The sequence below is a fragment of the Vidua chalybeata genome, chromosome 17 (assembly GCF_026979565.1).
Source record: "Vidua chalybeata isolate OUT-0048 chromosome 17, bVidCha1 merged haplotype, whole genome shotgun sequence".
NCBI lineage: Eukaryota > Metazoa > Chordata > Aves > Passeriformes > Viduidae > Vidua > Vidua chalybeata.
The window spans coordinates 2513815-2538833 of record NC_071546.1 but is presented as its reverse complement, the minus strand read 5'-3'; positions in this window follow the sequence as shown (position 1 = coordinate 2538833).

Sequence of the window (25019 nt, the reverse complement as noted above, 5' to 3'; positions counted from 1 at the left end):
GAAAAAACAAAAAACCCCTCCAAACCAACCAAGCCCTGCTGCTGCCATGGGATGTCCAGCCCTGAGGGAAGAGCAGAGCACAGCCACACCAGTGCTTTCTGCCTCCTTCTCACCTAGCTACAGCCACAACCCTGACTGCTGGGTTCAGCAGAATTACCCTTTATTGCCAGATGACAGCATGCAGCAGCTCTGAAGGCAAAAAAATTCATCTGGCTGCCTTTTCTATGAGTGTCTCTTCTCAAAATGCAGTCAAAGCCACTTTCAGCTAGTTTCACTTATAAAAAGTCCAGCAAACCTGCGAGTTTTACACAAAATGTGAGCCATAAAGCATCAAAGGTTCTGTTGGAGGGTTGGTGAACTTTAGCAATGCCTTTGATGAAAATGGTCTGAGTTTCAAGTGTGTAATGAAACCCCAAATCATTCAAGTTTCACATGGTTGCAAATATTTCTCACAGTTCTGATCAAAGGTGTATTCAGCAGGGAAGAGGCTTTGATTTTGCAGTACAGGGGACGTGCTGAAATTTTCAAAGCCAGGCCCTGGGATTTAGCTGAGCAGTTCTTCTTGGAAGCAACACAGCTAAACTTAGCAATGCTTAGGGGGAAGGAAGGCAAAGATGCCATGTTTGGATTACTTCTGTTACCCCTAAACCCCTTTCCAGGGGGAAGCTTTAATCCCCTCAGGGAGCCCAGGGGACTGCAAGCCCCAGCAGCAGGTTTGGCTTCTACAGCTGCCCTCCCTGCACATTTATTTTCAGTGCTCTTCCCTGACTTCTCTCTCCTGGCTGCTGACAGTGCTGCTCTGTGCACGGCACTTCAGAGGGAAAGCTGGAGTGTTTGGAGGAGGAGGAGGAGGCATTAATGCTGCAGGACTGGCTGCTGACCCACATTCCAGCAGACAGGCACTGGGAAGGGCTCCCTGGCTGCCCATGCAGGATCCCTCCACCACCTTGAGTGTCCCTGGCCAGCAGGAAACAGGAAAACAGCCCCATCCTTGCCTGTGCTCAGCCAGGAGACCCGAATCCCCCCGGAGCCAGAGGCATATGTAAATGTCCGGGTTTAACACCACTGCCGTGCTGGGAAGTCTTCATTTGTGACAACAATTTCCATAGCAACAGACTGAGCTGGCTGGCAGGACCCGGGTCCCCTTGGAAGAGCAGGTGGAAGGAGGGAACAGAGAAAACACAGAATGCTATGGAGAAACAGTTATCAGTGTTTGTGTCAGCAGAGTGCCGGGCTCCAGCAGGGCAGAGCTCCCGAGGAAAGGGAATTCTCCTGCAATCCAGTGCAGAGGATGCTGTGACAGCCTCAGGCTGGGGATAAGGACACACAGACTCTGCCCAAACCTCACCATGCAAAGCCCAGGGCTGCTCTCCCTGCTGGGACACCTCCCCTGGCCCAGGGGACACCTTACAGGAGGCAGAGGAGCACTTTTACCCTGTGGGCAGGGATGGATCCCAAGCAGGGCAGGGGGTGGCAGCCATTCCCACTGCCCTGCAGGTGGTGGCTCTGGCCCCATGTCACCTCCTTGGCCTGTTTGTGTCCCCTGAAGGCAGCAGGCAGCAGCCCTGACCGGCAGCCTGAGCCAGGATCAGCCCCAGACCAACCCACGTTCAGACACTGCCTTTCAAGCCTCAGTTACCTGCAGAGAAGCAGAGCTTTGTCTGACAGCCACAGCTCTGTTACACCACAGATCCACTGCAGAGGCTGTTTTTCCTAAGAACAGCCCATTTTCCAGGCAGCCTGGCATGATTCTACAGTTCATTCCCACATCCAGTATCCAATCAGTACAAATAATATGCACAAGCATCACAGAGCCATCAACTGCTCCCCCAGGGGCAGGAACAGAGCCTGCTCAGAGAGGGCTGGGGCAGCCAAGGACTTTTTTTTTTTTTTTTTTAAGGCAACAGTAAGTTTATCTGGCTAATGTGTTCTGCTTCTTGAAAATTTTGTTATTTTCCCTGAGACATTACAGTAAGTGGCCTGGTAGCCCCTTGGGATTCCATCCAATAAATCACGTCACAGCAATTTAACCCCAGAGGTGGCACATGGGGCTGGCAGATCTCACTTTTGGGCGTCCAGAAGCCTTGATGCAGAGAGTCTTGCAAAGCCAAGGAATATTTTTCCTCCCTGCCTACCCAACTCCCTATTTAGTTGTTTTTTATTGTCCAAATAAGAGGCTACTGTAATAACAGCTTCAAAGACTAGAAGCCCCTAGGGCAGAGAACATCCAGCACCACAGAAATCTTGAGTAGCTTTAATATTAATTGATTAAACACTTCACCCAGCAACACCAAACACCCCCATCCCTGAAATTCAAACCTTGTAAAGACCTTGGTGCTTCTTGAGAGAGTGACAGATGTGTGAGGAGCTTTTCTTGCACAGATTTTCTGAAGCCCTGGGGGCTTTAATTGTTGAAGGCAACACCACTGTAAGATTTGGAGCTATTTCCTTTACTCATATCAGTAAAGGATGCCCCAACAAGGTTTTAGGATGTCTGTGTGGGTTCAGATATTTATCAGTAATTCCTACATATATTCAATTTTGTTCTTGCTACAGAACCATCCACTTGCTAGAACCATCACCTCACTGTTTGTGTCTCCTATCCTATTACTCCTAAAGTTTCAGAGTGGCAGGAAAAAATTAACAAAAAACCCCTCCAAACCAACCCAAAAAACCCCTAAGTGCAAGGAAAGCTTTCTTACAAAGCTGACACATATAGAGGCACTCATTTATCCAGGTTAAACCACACTGTTCCCAATCTCCAACCAGTACCCCAAGCAAAAACCATCTCTCCCCTCACCCCAGCACACTCACAAGAATTTTAGGAGCCAATCCTTTATTCCTCAGGAGGGCAAACACTCAGCTTCTTGCCTGATTTGCTGATTTGGGTATTTTCTCCCCCTTCATGCAAACGAGCAGTTAATTATTTACCAGCCTGTCTGTAATGCTCTAGTTTACATGCTGGAATTTACATGATTTATTAAACAAAATAGCATTTAAAAAGGAATCCTGTCATAGAGATGTTATCCTTAAAGGAGACCGAGCAGTTTTTCCTGGAGAAGGAGGTAAATTGAGGAATTGCAGCCATTTCCTGCCTGAAGGAGCTCCCTCTTCCTGCTACCTCCAGGTTGGGGCTGAAGTCTCAGCAGCTGACCAGCCCTGGTGAGGATCTTGGTGAGGCACAGGGAACTGCTTCCTGAGGAAGATTACACATCAGCCATGAATTCCTAAAGAATTGTCCTAAAAATTGAGAAGGTCAGCTTAAACTCTGTGGCTTTAGTGGTCCTGGGAGCACTAAAGTGAGAAATTAAATGGGTGTTTAACCCTTGCAAGGGGATTTCTTCTCTTTTAAGTCAAGTCTTTTCATCCTTGTGCTGTGAAAATCTGATTTGGTCTGTCAAAACCTTCCATAGTTGTGGTGGATCATTTGGCTGAAAAGCTTTGCAAATGTAGAAAAAAAGTAATTTTCCTATTTAATTTTTTTTTTTTTGTGATGTAAAATAATATCCCATTTAGGAGGAAACTGCTGCTGCCTATTCTTGAGCATTATTCATTCCAGAAAGAGGCTGTGATGCTGTAGAGCCTGACTAATTCCTGACTGGGAATTACTCCGTGCCTCTCAGAGCTGGACTTTCTGAAAACTCAGCCAGAGCCTCCAGCAATTAGCTGAGCTCGTCTCCCTTAAGTGCAAATAAACCCTGATGCATGTAAGGATGAGTCAAAATGATTGAAACTGAACTTCAAATAATAAACATATCAATCACTGTCCCTCCACTGGATCACACCTGTATCAATCACGATCTTTGCAGCCACCACAGTTCCTCCACTGCTTCAAGAAACAGTGTCCTTGCACTTGGCACGGGCATCCTGCAATCCCTAACTCATCTTTTGTCAGCCAAAATGCCTTCTAATTTCCTATTTTTGACAAGCAGGGATGATCCATCACTGCTAAAACAATAGGTTCATTTGTTATTGCGGGAAATGATGCAACTGAATAGAAGTTACACTGCAAAAACCTGTAAATAAGAGGGATCTGGTTGTAAAGTGCAAGTTAGATGTATTCAAATAGAAACAAAGTGAACTTCTGGGCAGTGGCAGTGCTTAAATCACTGAGCCAGGTTATTGAGAGATGGATATGGAGCCTTTTGAACTGAGGTCCAGTGCCCTTTTCAAGCACTCAGCTCTGCTGCCAGTCCCTGGCTTTGATGTAGAAATCCTGGGGTGAACTTTGGGTTATCAGGGAGATCAGGCTCGATAATCAGAATGGGCCATTCTGGCCTGAAAATCCCTGACAAGCTGAAGCAGAGAGTGTGAGGATGAATTTTTCAGCACTGACACAATATCTCTCTTCTTTTGCAGAGCTGAGCTGTGGAAAGACTCAACAGCAGCAGACTCAGCACAGCAGAGTCTGTGGAAAACACTCAGTAAGATCACTGTGTGACTTGGTTTGAAAGGACAGGTGGCTGCTAAGGAAGCCTCCCTTGAAATGGAAAATGCAAACCCCCTCCCTCCAAATTATTATAATTTTTGAAATTAAGGGGCTCTCAGGAAAAGATATGGGAGTAGGAATAACAGTTCTTTACTAGGGAAGAAAATAAAAATAAAATAAACAATGCAGTAACACAAAACAACCCTGCCAGAGTGAGAGCAGGCCCTGGCAGGCTGTGGGTCAGGGTGGTGGCAGCAGTCCCATTCCATGGGGGCTCAGCCCTCCTGCAGTGCCAGCTGTGCTTCTGCTGGAGCAGGATCCTGGACAAGGCTGGAGTTTTCCTCTGAAGCTCCAGGGCTGCTGGAGATGGGCCTGGGCTCCCTCTGGGAATGCAGTGGGGAAGAAAGCTGCTCCTCTGGGAATGCAGTGGGCAAAGGCTGCTGTGGGGTTCCAAAGTCAGATTGGATCCAGGTAGGAATGCTTGGCTCCTGCCCTGGGCACAGCATCTCCCCATGGGATGCTGGAATTTTCTCAGCCATGCAGGGACACTCAGTGGCCATGGACAGCAGAGATCTCCTGGAGGGAGGATTGGCTGTGGGAGAGATGAAGAAAAAACTGCCCAGGGAACAGCAGAGAACTGCCCCAGCTCTGACAGATGGGGACAGAACACACAGCCCAGCCACATCTTATAACCCAGGACACTAGGGAATATTGCCTCCCATCCCGTGGGGATGTGAGCAGTGGAGTGGGTGATTCTGACCCATGGGTGACAGCAGAGGTGTGCTCCCACCCCTCCTGCTGCCTGACTTCCTCGGGATCCTGGGCAGGCTGGAATGAGTGGAACTCGTGTGGCTGCAGCCTCCAGCCTGGGGGGATGCACACAATGAGCCTGGTTTTGTGTTTTTCTCTCCTCTTGCAGCACAGCAGAAAGAGGTGTGCATGATCACAGGTAAGGACATCCATCCAGTAAGACCCAGCACTGCCCAGCTCCGGAGATAAAGCTGTGCCTAAACCTCCTTTCAGCTGAGCCCAGGTAGTGCTGGGCCTGAGAGTTGCTGCAGGTAAGACACAGAGAGAGTGCAGGATGTGATGTGGGAAAGACAAACTGCCCTGACATGAATCCCCCCTGGACTGTGGCCAAGCATGCTGCTGCCTGCCCCATTCCCTGTTTAATGAATGCTCTCTGAACAAAAGGATGAGCAAATCATTATCAGATGAGACAAAACCAAAAATATTTCAAGACACATCTACCCCCTTCCTGTGAGGCTGGAGTTGCAAGTTTTGGTTACCAGAATAACAGCAGCAGTATGAATTTCCACCTGGACTCTGTGTGCCTCAGCTGTGACCTAAATGTGTCGTCTCCACAACAAAATGGGAGTTTGGCACCTGAAAATGGGGAAATTTAGGTTGGATATTGGGAAGGAATTTTTTACCGTGAGGGCAGTGGGGCCCTGGCACATGTCCCCCAGAGAAGCTGTGGCTGCTCCTGGATCCCTGGAAGTGTCCAAGGCCAGGTTGGACAGGGCTTGGAGCAGCCTGGGACAGTGGAAGGTGTGGGGGTGGGACTGGATCGGCTGTAAGGTCCCTTCCAACCCAAACCATTCAATAATTCTGTGAATGGTGGCTGAACACTGGAAATGATCTGCAGTCAGCAAACACTCTGGAGACTCATTGGGTGCTTCTCAACCAACCCAGTGGGCACTGGATTGGATTTGTAGGGTTTTAACTCAGGTGAATCCTGCAATATCCTTTGGGATGCCCTGTGGGCTGAGAGCAGTGCTCAGGAGGAGCTAAGTGGGCTCCAACCCTTGCTGACCCAGAGATGGGAAAGCTGAGGAGTTCCTGGCTCAGTCCTCATGCTCTGAGCCAGCACTGCCCATGGTTTGCTCATTTTGTGAACATTTTATCCTACTCCCTGGTGGTGAGTCAAAGGATCCCTCTCAGACAGGTTTTATATGGGCTTTGCCTGTCAGACCCTGCCTGCAGCATCCTGGAAGGAAAATTCTCAGCAAGGATGAAAGTGTCACCTAGAACAAGGAGCTTGCAGAGGCCAGCAGTCCTCAGGACACAGGGCCAGGTGTGTGGCTTTATGAGCAGCCTGTCTAGAGCATGTGTTCCCCTGGGACTGAGTAAACCAAGGTTGTCCTCTGCTGTGTGCATCCCACTGGAGCAGCTCTGACTTCAGAGACAGCACTGAGCTGCCAGAGGGAGAGAGAACAGGGAGAAGTTGTTTTGGACTCCAGCTTCCAACTCTGTCTTTGGAGCTGAGTTTTTGTCTGCAAACTTGGCTCGATTTACACAGGGCATCCTGATTCTCCCTCTCATCTGCTTCAAATATGGGATTAGGCAAAGCATTCAAAATCGAGGACAACCACCAAAACCCCCCTTGGCCACTGAATAAACAAAGCCTGGCCTCCAGAGGATGAAATCAATTCCTGTTAGTATTCTGTGCCATGCAACAGGAGCAATTCCACTTAGCTCTGCCTTAGATGCCACTGTGTGTCACCCTGTGCAGAAACTGATAGTTCCATTTTCAGCACATTGATCTCCCATTAAATCAGTGGCTTGGAGCAGGTTCACTTGTCCAGTGCTTGGAGCAGACTCAGCTCCCAGTCCCTGCAGGGTGGGGGCTGGAACTGTCACTGCAGCAGCAGGAGCTCCTGTTGTGCTGCTCACACCAGGACCCCTCCAAATCCTTCCCCCTCAGGGAAATCCCCAGGGCCTTGCCTTGGAAGAAGGTACCATCACGTTTTCCCACCTGGGCTAAAGAGAGGACTCAGCCCATGGTGCTCTGCAGCACCACTGCCAATCCACATTAGATTGCCTCCCCCATGGGCCAGCTGACACTGCCCACTCCAATTATTCATCCCCCACTGCCCCACAGGTTGCTGCCCTTTGCCCACCCCTGTGCCCTCAGGTCATTGTCACTGACCCCACACTTATGTCTGTGCAGACCACATGGTTTTCTCTTTGTGCCTGATCCCTTCAGCATGCTTTGGAATAAACCTCTGGAGTACATGACACAAAGACCCTTCCTGTCCCTCCTCTGCTGAGCTATCTGTGGGGTGTGTGTGCATGTATTGTAAATGCAGATGAACCCAGTGGGAAGAAATGCTGATGTGTGACTCCAGTTCAGAAGCTGAATGATTTCTTTATTAGAACTATACTACAATACATTAATATACTATTTAAAGGAGATACTAAAACTACAAACCTACTTTTCTAACTCCCATATCTAACTCACCCACAACTCGTGACCCTCTCTGAGAGCCCAGCCACAGGTGGGTTGGATTGGTCATCAGGCTCAAACAATCCTCACCAGAATCCAACCAAGCAATCACCCCAGGTAAACAATTCTCCAAACACATTCCACATGGGAAACACAAGGAGCAGAAATAGAAATTGTTTTCTCTTTCTTTCCTCTGTGCTCCTCTATGAAAAAATCCTGAGAGAGAGAGAAGGATGTGCCTGCCACATGCATGGACTTGAAATGGCTCTTCTGGTGGCCTGTGTCTCTGAGCAGCTTCTGAAGGAGACACTTCAAAGAAGGCTGCAGCATTTCTACGACCCTGCCATGCTGCAACAGCATCCCCAGCTCAAGGAAAAAGGGGGGTTTCACTCTCTTCCTTCAGGAGCTGATTCCTGCAGGAGCAGCCAGAAGTCGTGTCTGGGAGGAGGTCACACGTGGCAAAGGAATCTGCTCCTGTGTTCCACTGCCAGCCTGAAAACTTCACCCCCAGGCAGAGCCAGCCCGTGGCTGGAGTTCTGTGAGGAGCCCGTGGAATGACGTGGAGGGAGCTGGAGGCTGGATGAGGTGCTCTGCTGGAAGGCCAGCTCCTGGCAGGGCCAGCTTTAAAGCCCCTCCAGGACTGTGGTCCTGTCACCCTCCAGAGGACACTGCGAGCTCCACGGGACATGAGTGGGACATGAGCAGGACTGGCAGGGTGAGGAGGACACTTCCAGCCCCCGGGGCTGCCTGAGGCTGCCAGGCCTTTCCAGCTGGGTCACAATGGTGAGACAAGGGACTGCTGTCCTGAGGAGCACCATGGGATGTGTGAGGGACACTTCAGAGCACCCACTGGTGTCCTGCCTGCCACAGCAGGCATTCTTGCTCCCAAGGCCGATCAGACTGGGGGGATTTTGCCACTTGGAAGGTCCTGAGATGGCTCCAGGCTCAGGGGGAGCAGGGCTTGGGCACCTCCTGGGCAGTGTGAGCAGAGTGTGGGCTGGGGAGGCAGGTCCTGCTCAGTGCTGGGGGAGCAGCCAGTCCCAGCTGTGGGGTCAGGAAGGGATTTTCCCCTGGGACAGATTGGCATTGGCCCCCTGGGGCTTTTGGCTTCCTCTGCAGCATGGAGCATCCCCACTTGCCAACCTGGTCCCTTTTGGCCAGGCTGCTGCCTGCTCACACCCCAGAGGCATCCTTGCAGTCTGCACTGGGAGGAGAAAGGCTTCTTTTCCCACTGGCCAGACTGGGCAGTGTCCCTGGCGTTTTCCTGCCTTCCTGTGCAGCACTGAGCACGGCCAGGGCTCCTCTGGGCCACTCTGGCTGCATGGCTGCTGCTCATGCTCAGTGATGCCCAGGTGCCTGCATTTGGGTGGGGGGAGCTTTCTTTGCCCCCAGGGTCAGGGACTCCACTGGGCCTCATCTGAGAAGTGACAACACCTTTTTCTGCAAAAAAGGTGCAGGAAGTGCATGCTCAGGTGAGCCTGTAAGCTCCAAGGAGAGCAAAGTCAGGAGTGTTGTGGGTAATGGAGCCCTGGGACAAAGAGCCACCTTTGTCCTCAGTGAGGAGAACATTTAGGCTGGATGGTCCTGAGTCTCCCCTCAGAAGAAAAGTGCCTGAACACATTTACACGGGCAGACAGGATAGGGAGGAAAGGTTTAAACTGCAAGTGGAGAGATTTAGATTAGCTGCTGGGAAGGAATCCATCTAGCAGTGAGGGTGGGCAGGACCTGGCACAGGGTGCCCAGAGCAGCTGTGGCTGCCCCTGGATCTCTGGCAGTGCCCAAGGCCAGGCTGGACATTTGGGTTTGGAGAGCCTGGGACGGTGGAAGGTGTCCCTGCCATGGCAGGGGTGGAATAGGATGGACTTTGAGGTCCCTCCAACTCAAACTATGCCATGATTTCTGCCATTCCTCTTCTTGAGGATCTCTCAGGGTGTGCAGAGGACAGATGGAAAGCATTCCCATATGGGACATGGTTCATTATGGGGCTCAGCTGAGATTCATACAATGACTGGGCACTGTCTCTGAGCACTGAGAACCATTTTGGGCACAGGGGACCTTTCCCAGTCAGGTTTATTGGGGGGGGGGGGGGGGAACAGAAACAAAGTGCAAAATAATTTGCCCATCTTGCTCCTTAGGCAGAGCAGGAGAGCAGATAATGCTTGAAGAGGGCCTGATAAGGGGCTAAGTGAAATATGTGATGAGAAAGCTGCTCTGCTTCCCCTGCTGGGCACACTGGGAGGGAAACCCAGCTGGTGGAAAACAGAGTGCAGGAGTTGCATAAAGTTCTCCAGCTGCACTCGAGGTGGTTGAGTTTTACTCAGTTGTTTTACATCCTTCATTCCCATGCCACTGATGCTCTGATGGGTTGCATTTATCAAGCTCCTGTGACAGTCTCTTCTGAACTTTGACCATCAATCTATCTCCTTCTACCTGTCTGGAGCTGACTCCATTTTTTAGGAGCAGTGGAAGGTGCCCTGCTCTGCAGGAATTTGTCACTTTGTCACTGCCCTGCACACGCCCCTCCAGAGGTGAGCATGGCCCTGCTCTGTCACTCTGTCCTCAATTTCTGGGAGGTTTCTGGTACAAAACCCTCTCCCAGGAGCAGGAGTGCTTTCCTGGCACAGCTTTGCTCCACAGGCATCTTCTCATCCCTCTGAGCCTCCATGTGCTGACATCCTTGCACAGCAATAATGGATGGACTGGGGAGCACAGGGATTTTTTGACTAAATATTATGGGAAGTATCTCTGACACTTTTGTTATGTTCTTGCATCACTGCCTGCAGCAGGATCCCAGCTCAACAAACCCAGTTTCTCTCTGTATTTTGGGCAATGCTCTCAGGGATGCACAGGGTGGGGTTGTTGGGTGTCTGTGCAGGGCCAGGAGTGAGACTGGATGATCCTGGTGGGGTCCCTTCCAACTCAGGACATTCTGCAATTCCACAATATTGAGAAACCTCACAGTAATCTCTGAATTTCCTAGTATGTAAAGAAATATCATATGTGAATTTCCTAGTATGTAAAGAAATATCATAATAATACAGAAATAGAAAGAATAGTAATAGTAATAAAAGAATAAATATGAAAGAATTAAAAAAATTAAAAAAAAGAAAGAAAAGAATAATAATATTTTTAATAATATAGAAATATAAAGATATTTGCTCAGTGGGCATTAGACCTAAGAACTCTAATTGTTCCAGTCTGGTTTTGGGTCCCTGTACAGGTCTGTCCTACTCAGTCCTTTGTTGTCCCTCTCAGCATCTCTGGGAGGTTGTAGGGAAGTCTAAAGGCAGGTCTGAGCTCTCTGCCTTGGTCCTGGTGCAGGTGACAAGCCTGAGCAGCCCAGAGCAGCTCACAAACTATGCCCAGGGTTGAAAGCCCAGAGAAGATTCAGAGTGACAAATGAAAATATCACAAAATAGGAGCTGGAAGTGATTTCCTCCCTTTTTGACCTATTGTTAATGCAGTTGTAGGGGAAATGCTAACCTCCATTGCTGTGATCTTAGCTTGTAACAAGCTCTCCAGCACCTCTGCAAGGATTTTTATTTTAGCCTGACAGGTTTTAGAATTTAATTTTCAGTGGTTTAGAATTTGTGACCTCCCCAGCTCACCTGAGCTCACGGAGCACAAAAGCATTGGCTGTCTCCTCACCACACAGGAAAATACTTCCCCAAATTTCCCTTGGAAGTTTTACACCTAGATATGTGGGGTATGAAGGAAATAAAGTACTCCTCATGAACTTTAATCTGAAGGAACTCTGCCTATTCCTAGAGCTGAGCTTTGGAGATTTCCCACCTGGTTTCCAATCATTTGTGGAAGGTGTGGTTTTCATTTGAAGCAAATATTGGCCAAAGCAAAATTCTCCTGAGTGCCTGGGGTCCTGCTGCATCTCTGTGCTGGATCCTGTTGGATTTTCCTGTCAAAGCAGACAGGAGCAGATTGATTCCAACATCTTCAGACGAGTCCAAGGCTCTGCAGGGCTCTGTGGCTTCTCAGCTGAGGCAGAACATGGACTGGAGGTCAGAGCAGGGTTTAGAAGAGGTTTTCCCTGGCCCACATTGTGCCCCTCAGGGTGTGGGCCACCATGGGCAGCTCTGAGCTGGCCATCCTGTCACCCTTGAAGGTGCTGGGTTTGATGTGGTGGGGTCACAGGGATGAGGGACCTGAGTAGCTTGGCCAGAACCACCACGAGCAGCACCTTACCCTGCCCATTTCCCTTTGGAAAGAGCTCGCCAGCCAGAGCAGGGTGGGAGGTGGCCCACAGGAGACTCTGCAGAGCCAGCTGAGCCCAGGGACCCCGAGTGAGGAGGAGGAGGAGCAGAGACCCTGTGGCTGCCACTGCCATGGACCAGATCTATTTACAGAGCTGGGATTTCCTTCTCATCTCCTGCTGAGCCCTGCCTGCTTCGTGGATCCTGGCTGCACAGAAGGCACAGCAAGGCACAGCAGGGCCGTGTGCTGATTTTAGGAAAACTGGGACCTAGAGCCTGCTTCTTGTTGGAAGTGAAGAGAAATTGAAATGGCAGGATATCCCCCTGCCACCCCCATTAATGTCAAACTGGCTGTAAAACAGGTGTTTGAAGCTTTTAAATATTTGCTGGCCAGGTTGGAATCTTGCTTTTAAACCTCTAAAATACTTGTCTAGACTTTCAACAGCTCCTGGGTGCTGTTTCTGGAGTAGGATGTGCTCTCATGCTCTTCCAGTGGTGGCAAGGCAAGGAGCAGAGCCCAGACCAAAGGGCTGAAAGGGTTGAAACTCCTCCATTTGCCTGGCAGATAAATCAGTGACAAAGGCATAGCAGTACTGGCACTGAGGAGCTGGGTGGGATGGGCCATTAGCCTTTCGCTGAGGCTAATCCAGGACTGGGGAATGTGCAGCCCAATTCCCGAGGCCTGGTGGAAGCTGCAACCATGTGGATTTCTCTCTCTCAGGGTTCCTATAGGTCAGGGGGACCCCAAGAGAGATCATAAAGAGTCTTTGCTTCCCTTAGCCCGAACACAGCCGGAGAAGAGGTCTGGAATGTGTACAGTTGCTTTTTCAAGGCTGTTTATTTGTTCTTATCTATATTTTCTCTCTGACCTGCCGAGGTCCGGCTAGTACAGAAGCCATGGCAGTCTCTGCCAAGCCCCAGGCATCTCCCACATTATATACTCAAAATTATGTGTACCATGTTTACAGTTCCCGTACCAATACCTAAAATCTATGTTGGACAGTGTGTCCCTATCCTAAACCAATAGAAAAGTGTCACCATCACACTGAGACAAGGACAAGAAGAACAAGAAGAAGGTCAGGACATGCCCAGATTCCTCCATCTTGTACCCCCTTGAACCCCATTCTAAAAATCCCAAAATTCTATTTTTCCACCCTGTGTTAGTTCAAATATCACACTATTAAAACCCTTGTGACTTGTAATTTCTCATACAGAGTTGGCAGTTTTTTCCATGGGCTAAAATCGAAGCTGTAGCTGGTTTTGACTTCATGCCAGCGTCTCTGAGACCCCTGCCAGGGTCTCGAGACTGCCAGGGCAGCCAGAGGGATGTCCTGGACTCCAACAGAACCAGAGCCTTGGGGTGGGTGATACAGAAGGAGAATGTGCAGGCTGGGAAAAATCCAAATATAGCTTTAAAATGCAGCTTAAGCTGAGTGAGGGCTTGGGCTCAGCACGTGGGGAAAGCAACTTGATGGTGACAGGTGCCTGAGCACTGATACCGTCTGCAAAGGGGTGCATTTGCGTTAGAGGAAGCACAAGGAATAGATTAAATGTATATTTAGGAGAGTCCTTTCAGGCTTGAAGCTGCTGGGTGGCTGGAGGCAACTTTTGTTCCAGATAGGGCAGGAAGCTGCCAACAAAATCAGCCTTTGGGGCTTGATTATTGAGGAGGAGTAGAGAAAAGGGAGCCTAGGTAAGAGCTGGGGGCTAGAGGCAGGTGTGGGAGGTGGTTTGGGAGGATGTGCTGAGAATGACAAAGGAGAACATGGGCAAGGGCTGGAGAGGACTTTAGGAGAGGCTGGGGATGGCAAGAAGTATCCTGAGGCATTAATCAGGCATTTATCTTTGCTGTCTAGTAAACAACTGGTAATCATCTCCAGCCCTTTGTCCTGGAGGTCCTGCAGAGCTCCAGCAGCTTTCTGCTGCTCCTCATTATAGCCTAGCTGGAGGACTTGCTGTGGGTCAGAACATCCAAATCCTGCTGATTAACTGGGTGGGAAATCAGTGCTGCTGGACTGTAGGATATTTTTTCTTCTCAGTTTTTAGTTTTTATAAGAATCCATGAGCTGGGGGCATTTGTAAGTTGGCAAAGTCAGGATCTCAGAAGTTGGGCACTGTCTGTGTGTTCTAAATCCACCTCTGGTTATGTGGGATGCAATTCCTTTTAATGAACTGTGTGTGCAGGAGCTGCCCTGCTCCTGCCAGCACAGTCCCTGCAGGTGCTTGGTTATCAGCTATTTTCTATCAGCTATTTTCAGGAGGTAGCCTGGCTGATTAACTGGGATTCCAGATACCTTGTCTTGACTGGTAACTATTTCAGCACGTGCTGAAATGTGTTTGGAAACTTGTGGAAAATGGAAAGATAGAAACTTCCACAGAGCCAGGAGGGTTTGATCTGCAACCTTGGAAGGAGCTTGGATTGATGTAAAAAATAAAGTACACAGACATTAAGTAGAAAAATCATAAACTTATGTTTCTATAGTTGTAAATAAGAATATACCTTAAGTAAATAAGGAACTGTATTGGGTAAGATGGTAAAGATTCTATAGTATAGTAATGTGATTGTATAGAGTAAGTTGAGAGTTTAGAAGTTATAGTAGAAGCATATGTGTATATGTGTGATAATACCTATTAGGTAAAAATATCCACAGTGCAACAGAAGTGAATAAAAGTGGCAAGTTAGAAAAGCAAAATAAACCTTGTAGCAACTGTCTATTAGACTAGAAAGTGATATATTGTTTTATAACAAAGAACTTGTAACTACTTTAAACTATGACCAACTGCTTACTCCTTTAAAATCTCACAGCCCCTAAGACTGATGTTTATCTAAACAATAAATCATTCTTAACCCAACAACAGTCCCATTCCTTTATTACAAAGCAGTGGCAATGACAGGAACTGTGTCCCGAGATGGAGCCCCAGGGGATGTAATTCAGCATTCTCCAGGATGAGTAAAATTGTTGAAATTTAGTTCTTATACAGATGATTGAGAAGAATCTGTGCAGGTGTCCCAATCTGCCCAGCACAGAGCTCAGTCCCAGGCCAGAAATGCTGATGCTCTTTCTTAACCAGCCTCTAATTTCTTCCTTCCAGTTCCTTCCAAGGTAATGATCATGCTGCTGCACAGGTTCTCCTCCTGAGCGATCTCTCAGAAGCCTTGGGTGGTGTCTCAGCGACCTGGGAGGAGCCCCTGGCTTGGAAGTGGCCAGATGATGATTCAGGGAATGTAGAACAGGGAAGGGATTTTGCAGGGATCAGATCCTGCCTGCTGCACTTTTGGAGAGGGAACTTGCAGTGCCTGGGAGGTGAAACTCTCTGACTGACGTACTTTGCAGCAGCTGCCAGAGTCAGAAGTGATTCTGGTGCCAAACCTGAGCTGTAATTATTGCTAATGGTGTCGTGTTGATTTTGCTGCTTGTAGTGCTCTGCACAAAGGTGGGCTCAGTAAACATAGGAAACTAAAGCCAATTCATAATAAAAACCATGACTTCTGCAAGTGTGTGCCTGAGTGAACAGAGTAATGTGTGAGAACACTCATTCCAATCAAAATAACAAATTTCCCAGCATTTTCTGATCCATTCTGTCCATTCCTCATCAGAATTCATAAAAGTAAATTGTGTTTGTGGAAAGTTCTGTGAGAAAAGGAGTGTTTGAATATTAATAGCATTACAAGAAGTGACATGCAGCTGTGTGTGGAAAAGCTGGAGGAGAAGCTCTCCGATGCTCAGCATGTGATCTTGGGGGATTTTGCACAGTTTTGCAACATCTCTGGCAGCAAAAGGGGGTGCAAATGTAGGATCAGGTGACTGACCAAGCTCTGTGGGCAATAAATAGCTGATACTCAAGCGAAATGAACTCCAGAGAAAGCCTTGGCTTACACCTCTTCTGCCTACAACATTTTGCTCATAGATAAATAAATACATGATTACAATAGTTAGTGGGTTATTAGGGTAGGCAGTGAAAACAGCCACCTACTGACTCCAACAGTGTCAGGTTTTCACCTTAAACTCTTCAAGCACAACTTGTGAGCTCAGTTTGTGAAGAAACTGGAGCTGAATTTATTACTCAGTCCTATGACCGAGCAACTGTGCAGTTTTGTACTGAGGCCAGGGACTGCTGCCTCTGCTGCTTCCAAGGAGAAAATTACCCACCAACAAACAGGGCACAGCAGTGACTCCCTGAATAGAGATCTGTGTATTAATGTAAGGATAAAAACCAACTGCTTAGAATTTGGGATTGTTTCCTGGTTTGCACGAATGCAGGTCTTCAGCTGGGCTGATGCCAAGGTGTGGTTTCTGTTCCATCCCCCTCCTTCTCCTCCAGTCAGGGCGTGATCATCCCAGTGCTGCCTGAGCTGCTCTTTTGCCTGTACTGTTAATTTGTGTGCTCTCGATCCTTCTGCCTCAAGTTCCAATCTTGCTCCTGCATTCCTACCTGAATCTGAATTAGGGATGAATTTTTAGTGAGATCTCTGCTCAACCACCCTGGGCTGCTCTCTAGTTCTGGATCTGTGTGTGTTCCCATTGGAGTCAACTCTTCCAGAAATTTTCCTAAGGGTTTTGTTTGTTTTTTTTTTTTTTTCTTTTTGCTTATCAGAGAATCCCAGAATGGTTTGGATTAGGACGAACTTCAAAGACCACCTTGTTCTGCCCTCCACTATCCCAGGCTGCTCCAAGCTCCATCCAACCTGGCCTTGGACACTTCCAGGGATGGAGCAGCCACAGCTCTCTGGCAGAGTTCATTTCCTTTTCAACCAATGCTTGTCTTTGGCCTCTTTTCCTTATTTTGAACGAACTATTTCAAACAGTTTCATTTTATTTTGAAGGAGTGTTCTAGCTGGTCCCCATTTCTGTTTCTGCTCCTCTATTGCATGTTCCACCCTCCCTGTATTCTCTGAACCTACAGGCTCCAAATCTGCTGTCTGTGGATATTGTGGATATTGATGTACTGTCTGGTTGGATAAGGTTGTGTTTAGGTTGTGGAAGTGCTTCTAAATAATAATAATAATAATAATAATAATAATAATAATAATAATAATAATAATAATAACCCCAACCAAAGGGGGTCCCCCGAAGGACCAAAGTTAACTTAATGGAAAATTCTTGGGAACATTTAGAAGTATTTTCTTGGCTCTAAAAGCTGTGGTTTGTGTGTCCTCTTCTCTGCAGGGCCTTGGGAAATAGAAGCAGGATGAAGGACAACCAAATTAAATTTTACCCCGTAAGACTGGTTTAAATTTTTAACTGCTCAGACTGCTGCCACCTTTTGGTACAGAACCAGGGAGAGCTGTTGCTAGAGTGATTTGGAGGAGAAAATTTTCCATACCTAAACAGCAGGGAAGGGATCACCTGGACATGACCTGCTTGACAAGAGTGATATTCCTGGAGCTGCTTCTCCTTCTCTGTTTATTGATTGTTGTGTATAGTGAAATATAGAAGGTATTATTATTAATATTGTTATTGTAATAATGTATATAAATTTATTTTGTAAAGTTTTTCTAGTTAAGGAGTAAAATTTTCTTTTTTAAATAAGTTGTTTAATGATGATTTATTGTTTGTTTTGATTTCTTAAATTTTTTTCGTTTTTGAAGTTGTGGGTGGATTTTGAATGGTTAGATACATTTATATAATATAATTTTCTAAAGTTTTTACAATTATGTTTATGTGTTAATAAAAGAAAATTGATGGTGGTTTTGTAAGGTTGTATATTTGATAGTATTCATATTTGTTATTATGTTATTAATTGAAATGGAAGTAGTATTGATTTTCTACAAATACATTTCCCACACTTCTCTGTGCCCTGCCCTCACTCCAGCTGTTTGCCCGTGGCTCTGCCCAGATGTTTGTGGTGCTGTGCCCTGACGAATGCAGCCCCAGGCTGCTCCCAGCACTCCCAGCCTGCAGCAGGGATGCTCCAGTGCTGCTTTGAGGAGCAGCAGTGGCTCAAATCAAAGCCACGGAGCAGCAGAGCAGGCTGGAGAGCATTGCCTGATGGAGAAAAATGGCTTTTGTCAGAGTGCTGGTCTTAGGCTGGAAATGGGGCTGTGTGTTCTGTCCCCATCTGTCAGAGCTGGGGCAGTTCTCTGCTGTTCCCTGGGCAGTTTTTTCTTTATCTCTCCCACAGCCAATCCTCCCTCCAGGAGATCTCTGCTGTCCATGGCCACTGAGTGTCCCTGCATGGCTGAGAAAATTCCATCATCCCATGGGGAGATGCTGTGCCCAGGGCAGGAGCCAAGCATTCCTACCTGGATCCAATCTGACTTTGGAACCCACAGCAGCCTTTGCCCACTGCATTCCCAGAGGAGCAGCTTTCTGCCCCACTGCATTGCCAGAGGGAGCCCAGGCCCATCTCCAGCAGCCCTGGAGCTTCAGAGGAAAACTCCAGCCTTGTCCAGGATCCTGCTCCAGCAGAAGCACAGCTGGCACTGCAGGAGGGCTGAGCCCCCATGGAATGGGACTGCTGCCACACCCTGACCCACAGCCTGCCAGGGCCTGCTCTCACTCTGGCAGGGTTGTTTTGTGTTACTGCATTGTTTATTTTATTTTTATTTTCTTCCCTAGTAAAGAACTGTTATTCCTACTCCCATATCTTTGCCTGAGAGCCTCTTAATTTCAAAATTATAATAATTGGGAGGGAGGGGGTTTGCATTTTCCATTTCAAGGGAGGCTCCTGCCTTCCTTAGCAGCCACCTGTCCTTTCAAGCCAAGGCAGTGCTGCTGTGTGCTGGCACCGTGGGCAGGGCTGGGTGCTGAGCTGGGCTCTCAGCCTGCCTGCAGGCAGCGGTTCTGCACAATTAGGCTGGGAACACTGCTGCTCCCTCTGTGCAGGAACACAGGGAGATGAAGTGACAATGAATGGTGTCTGGGTGTGCTTTTCCTCCCTGCCACTCAGGGTTTAAATGCCTCTGTTGAAAGCTTTGTGCTGTTTAACCCCCAGGAGAAGGCAGACACTCGTTACACAATAGAGATTGTTTTCACTGAGGCTTTTTGCGCTACTGTAAGGAGACGGGCCTAAATGGAGATCTTAATTTCTCCCAGAAGGAAGCTTTTTTGGGAAGATTCCATCTAGAAGCACTCTCTTAACTTCCCAGACTTTGGGATGAGAGGTTGGATGTTCAGATATCTGCAGTGATCATAGAATCCCAGAATGGGTTGGGTTGAAAGGACCTTACAGCCCATCCAGTACCACCCCTGCCATGGGCAGGGACACCTTCCACTATCCCAGTTTGCTCCAAGCCCTGTCCAGCCTGGACTTGGACACTTCCAAGGATCCAGGGGCAGCCACAGCTTCTCTGGGCACCCTGTTCCTCCCCACCCTCACAGGGAAGAATTCCTTCCTAATATCCCATCCAAGCCTGCCCTCTGGCAGTGGGAAGCTGCTCCCTCTGTCCTGTCATGCTCCTGTAAATTCTGTCTCTCCCTCTCCTTAATCCCTCGTTCCTGGATCCTGTAGGGATGGAGGCAGTTCCTTTAAGCAGGGCATGGCTGCTGTCCCCCCAGAGCCCTGTGCAGCACCAGGCAGGGAGGTGTGGGGTCGATGCCATGGCAGAATTCCCTGAGAGCTGCCAGGGTGGGCTGGGTGAGCTGCACTCCCTGGCTGGGCTGTGCTGGAGCAGCAGGATGCAGGGACCCAGCAGGTGCCTAAAGGATTTTAATCTCCATTGCCAAGGCTGGGAATGACAGGAATTTTTTATTAAGTGAGAACAGTACCCATTTCTTTACTCTGTACGCTCCAGCTTATAAGTGAGAGTTAAATACCACTATAATTCTCCTTTATAATGCGTCCAAGATCTGTTTTTACAACCCTGAGTAGTTCTTTCTCACAGGAGTAGAATCCTTGACTTTAAAGACATCAGTCCCATGAACAAAGATCCACAACTGTGTTTTACATCTGCATTGTACAGAATGTAAATGATGGGATGGATGCTGGAATGATGATGATGATGATGATTGATGATGATGATTATGATGATTATTATTATTATTATTATTATTATTATTATGTGAGGAAGGTGGGATTTCCTCTGTCCCAGGGTAAGAACAACCTGTTCCAGGGGAAGATTCCCTGCCTGTGGCAGGGGTTGGAATGAGATGAGCCTTGAGGTTCCTTCCAACCCAAACCATTCTATGAGTCGGCAGTGAATAACTGGGAAGTAGCTCCAAAGGAACCTTAGTGATGTGCAAAATACAAGATGTCAAGATCTGACATTCTTCGTTGCTCCTAAGGAGACATCTAATAACTCATAAGTGAATGTAAATGTCATATCACTCCTAAAACATTGTGCATTCTCCATCAACCAGAATAGTGACTGATTATAAATGTTTCAGCGCACAAAACACCAACAAAACAAAAGGGAAGCGTGAAATTGAATTAAGGAAATAAAGTTAATAATAATAATAATAATAATAATAATAATAATAATAATAATGCTACTCTACCTTGCTTTTTTAATCCTCTTCATCTGGAAGGGTCCCAGAGCCAGTGGGCAAGACTGCTGCAGACAAGTCTGACCACACAAACAGAAACCCAAGTTGTTCTAATTCTTTCCAGACTGGCAGTGAGGCAGACACAGAATTCTGGAGAAATTGAAATGCTTTTGGAAGGTTTCTTTGCAGTTGCAAGCACTGGAAAATGAGAGTTGGCAGCAATAGCAGGTGAAATCACAGAACTCCAGGAGCTGAATCCTGCTGTACCTCCCAGAGAGTGCCCAAATGGGGGATGTTCCCTTTCCTCTACAACTCCCAGCTTTTCTGCAAGAGTCAAGGAATAAAGGGAACATCCTAGCTTCTTAGTTTTTCTTATTTCTGTCTTTGTATTTTCTGTGGTGGATCTTCTTAGAACTTTTTTATCTCTGCTGTGCCTACACTGTCCATGGTATAATTTTCACGCTTCCTTGTTCTGCCCATTTTTAGTTTTCTTTGGGGATTTGGGTAGAAAACACAGTTTTCTCCTGTTACTTGTCATATTTTGGATTATTTTCTCAAATGCCAATTTGTTGGGTTTTGGTTTTCCCCAGTAGCTTTGAAAAATATTCACCTGCAAAATGTCTTAATATGCCTCTGGAATCTGAAAAAAAAGGTGGGTTTAAAAATTGGTAGCTTAGATTGCAGGAAAAAGTGGGTTTGTTCCCTTTCCCATGCTCTTGGTGAGCTGTGCTCATTTTAAAAAGTGACGAAGCAAGTGGTGTTGAGAAAAAAGAATGTTTTAGAAATCCCATAAGGGCAAATTCAGGAGGCATCATAAGCCTGGCACGTGGTGGGATCCCGGTCCCAAGCTGCAGCTTGCCTGTAAAAACTGTCTCCTTGGCATCCGTTTGCAAAGGAATATTTCTTCCAGGGCAGCAGGAACTGGGCTAAGCTGGATACAGGCACAGAGGGAGGGGATCATGGCACACACTGCAGAAAAAGCAGCTCACACCTCACACTGACCCTGTGCTCCTGCAGCCTGGCCCCTGAGAATCCCACAATGAGCCAGGTTGGAAAAGACCTTTAAGATTATCAAGTCCAACCTATGACCTAACACCTCATCAACTAAACCATGGCACTGAGTGCCACATCCAGGGCCCTTTCTGTAGGAAAGTCACCTCCCAAAAGAGTGCCCAGGGCTGGTTCCTGCTGCCAGCAGTGCCTGCAGTGGCTGTGGGGATGTTTCCACACGTGGTGGGTGGTGCAGCTGCCACACCAGCAGAGAGTCACAGATGAAAGGGCAGAGCTGGGGTTTTGGGTGGTGTATGGATGCAGGGGGTGGGTTTGCTGGGAGGGAGACTGGGGGGTGGCTTGGCCTGAGACTCCTCCCTGGCATTGTCCTGCCACAGGGACAGCTGGGAAACTCCACAGTTCTGGCCTGGCTTCTGCAATAACGTTTGCTTCCAATCCTGTAAGTTCCTTTTGCATGAGCAAACCCCCCCTTCTTTCAGCTGTCTGGGTGACAAAATTCTTCCTCCTGGATGCTCCTATCCCATTTCTGTCACCATCAGAAGGCATTTCCTTCTGGCTTGCTCTCGCCTTGTGGGGTCGCCTCTTCCTGGCTCCTTCCTTCCTCCACATCCATGGAACTCACTGTCCTAAATCCCTTCTCCTCCAAGAAAGGAGGCTGCATCCCTCACTGCACTTTCCAAAAGCCAGCTGGCTACAAGTTCTTCCCCCTCCAAGGGTTCACCAGGGGCTGGCTATTCTAAGAACTTTGGCTGCGTGTCCCAGAGCAGGAAGAGGAGAGGAGCAGCTGCAAGGAGGAGAGGGAAAGTATTGCAAAATCCCAGCTGGCAAGCCAGAATCCAGAGGAAAAGTGGTGAAAGGAAAGGCTTGGAGGTCAAAACAGCCAGAAAAAGCCCAGGGGCTTGACTTGCAAGGTCCCTGTGATAATGAGAATCTGTATTTTGGGCTCCTGACCTGAGTTTTCTGAAAGAAACAATGACTAATTGTGATATGATGCTGTCTGAATACAAAACCAGGGTGGGAAATCTATTTCCAAGCCTCAGCTGTTGTGTTCTGTGCTCCTGTAAAGCTCAGGCCCTGATCATCCAGGTTCTCTGGGAGCACAGTGTTGTTTGGAAATCCATGGAAATCTGTGCCCAGAATGGTGGTTTTTAGTGAGATCTCCTGGCAACGGGACAATTTTTAGGAGCTCATGTCTTGCTCAAGAAACCCAGATGGAGGTTGACTTCACCCACCACGAAACCAATCTTTAGTATTTCTGAATCACCCCCAAAATTCCTGTTGCTGTCTTCTGTTAAGTCGTGTAGGATTTTCACATCATTTACATAGAACATTATTATTGTTATTTTCTTCTCTTTTTCTCTGCCACGAGATGATCAGAGCCAGAGCATCCTGCCTCCAGCTCATTCATTTCCTACTTCTACTTTAGTCCCTCCTCAGCCTTCACTCAGTGGATGGATGCCAGTGGGCCCAGTCTGTGCCATGGCTCCATGCAGTGCCCTGGTGAGTGCCTCTGCTTCCCTCTGCCCTCCTGCCTGCAGGACATTTCTCAGCAGAAAACACTTGCAGGGTGAGGTTTGCCACCCCTGCCCCCAGGTGAGCACCCCGCTCTCCCGCTGCAGCACAGAGATGTTTGTGCACACAGTGCTGAGCTCGTGGCAAAGGGCCATTTGAATTTTCCCCCAGAGCTGGTGCCTCTGCAGAGCTGTGCTGATCTAAGCCCACAGCGTGGATTATGGCTTTAATAAACTAACCCATTTTCCCACAAGAAGCTCGTGCAACAGCATCTTGACCTTGTTCCTTCTCCTGGCCCCACACAGGGAGCATTTTCAGAATTTCTGTTTATACCTGTTCTCACTAATGAGCAAACCTCTTGTGGGAACCCCTAAGCAGGCAGCAGTGTTTGGAAACAGAAATTACACCATGTACTAAATCATTCCAAATGAAATAGTTGGTGCACCAAATCAAGTAAATGCATTTTACTGTTGTCTCATTAGAAATGCTTCCTCCCTTCCAGCAAAGCCCAGCGTATGCAGATATAAATATCAGCTCCTTGTTTAAAAAGCCTTACGGGAAAAGGGACAAAGCTGCAAAGGACCATGAGCTGGGGGCAGCTCAGCAGAGGCTGCCAGAGCCCTCCCTGCACCCTGGCCTTTGTTGGAGAGGCTGCTTTGCTGTTCCAGGCACTGAACTCGCTGCCATGACCTCGATTCCTCTTTGTGACACTGGTCAAGGCTTTGGAGAGAAACAGAAAATGGTATTGATCATGTAAAGTGTTCATAAAACATGTTTTTATGAGGGAGACCTGGGTGCACTGAAGCAACAGGCTGCTGGGATTTAGTTGGAAACTGGAGCCTGAGGGAAGGCGAGGGGTGGATTGGAGCCATGCCAGCCCCAGACCATCAGCAGTGCCTCCCCTGGGAGTGTGGTTCTGGTATTGTGGTTTGGTGCCTGTGGCAAGCCTGTCCCTGACTGGTTATACTGGTTTATGCTGGAGTCTGTTAACGCTGCTTCACTTCAACCAGGACCTAATTTTTGTGGGAGCAGATTTCCTCCAGGATTCCTCAAGGTAAGCACTAAGCTCAGGAGATCTCGGGAATCCCTTCAGTTACCAGCAGAGAAACTGAGGCACACAGGAGTGGCAGGGACTGCTCAGGCTCATCCAGGGACACAAACACATCTCCCAATTCAATATGCCCCAGCCAGGGCTGGATTCCCTGGATTCAGGGCTTGGCAAACACTTGGAGCATGCTGGCAACCTGGTACAGCAGAAGAGCAGGCTCCAGGAGAGCTCAGAGCCCCTGCCAGGGCTAAAGGGGCTCCAGGAGAGCTGGAGAGGGACTGGGGACAAGGGATGGAGGGACAGGACACAGGGAATGGCTCCCACTGCCAGGGGGCAGGGATGGATGGGATATTGGGAAGGAATTGTTCCCTGTGAGGGTGGGCAGGCCCTGGCACAGGGTGCCCAGAGCAGCTGTGGCTGCCCTGGATCCCTGGCAGTGCCCAAGGCCAGGCTGGATGGGGCAGGGAGCAGCCTGGGACAGTGGAAGGTGTCCCTGCTCATGGCAGGGGTGGCACTGGGTGAGCTTTAAGGTCCCTTCCAACCCAAACCATCCTTGAATTCCGTGATTCTGTGGAAGGGCAACTTCCCATGATGTTGGACTGATGTTCTCCTGAGGGTGGTGCAAAGCCAAACGCCGCGTTTTTCATTTTCTCTTTTATTTGAAAGGCTCAGAAGGAGGAAAACCATGGCCAGAAGCAAATCCCTGAGGCTTGTCCTGGGTAAGCCCTGTGCTAGCTGATATTTCCAGCTCCTGGAGTTCTTGGGACTCCAGAAAGCTTTGGGTTATTATTGAGGGGCCATACCAGGGCGGGAGGAACCCTGCAGCTTATCCAGCCTGGTTTTCCTGCGAGTCTCCACATCATTAGGGGCCACACTGTGGACATCTTCATGGGTTTGTGGCAGACAAAGATGAGCAAGTTGGTAAGATTTTCTCTGCTCTCCAGTGCAGAAGTTTCCTACCAAAATTGCTCTCAGGTGGTGCAGCATCAGATGAAGCTAAAAGAAATAACATGGAAATTAATTAAAATAAAATTTAAAAGTTCAGTTAATTTAAAATCTAAATAAAATACAAAATTTAATTTAAAAAATTAAGGCACATGGTTAACTTTGTAAAATGCCATGCTACAAGAACAGGCTGGACAGATTTCTGTCATCA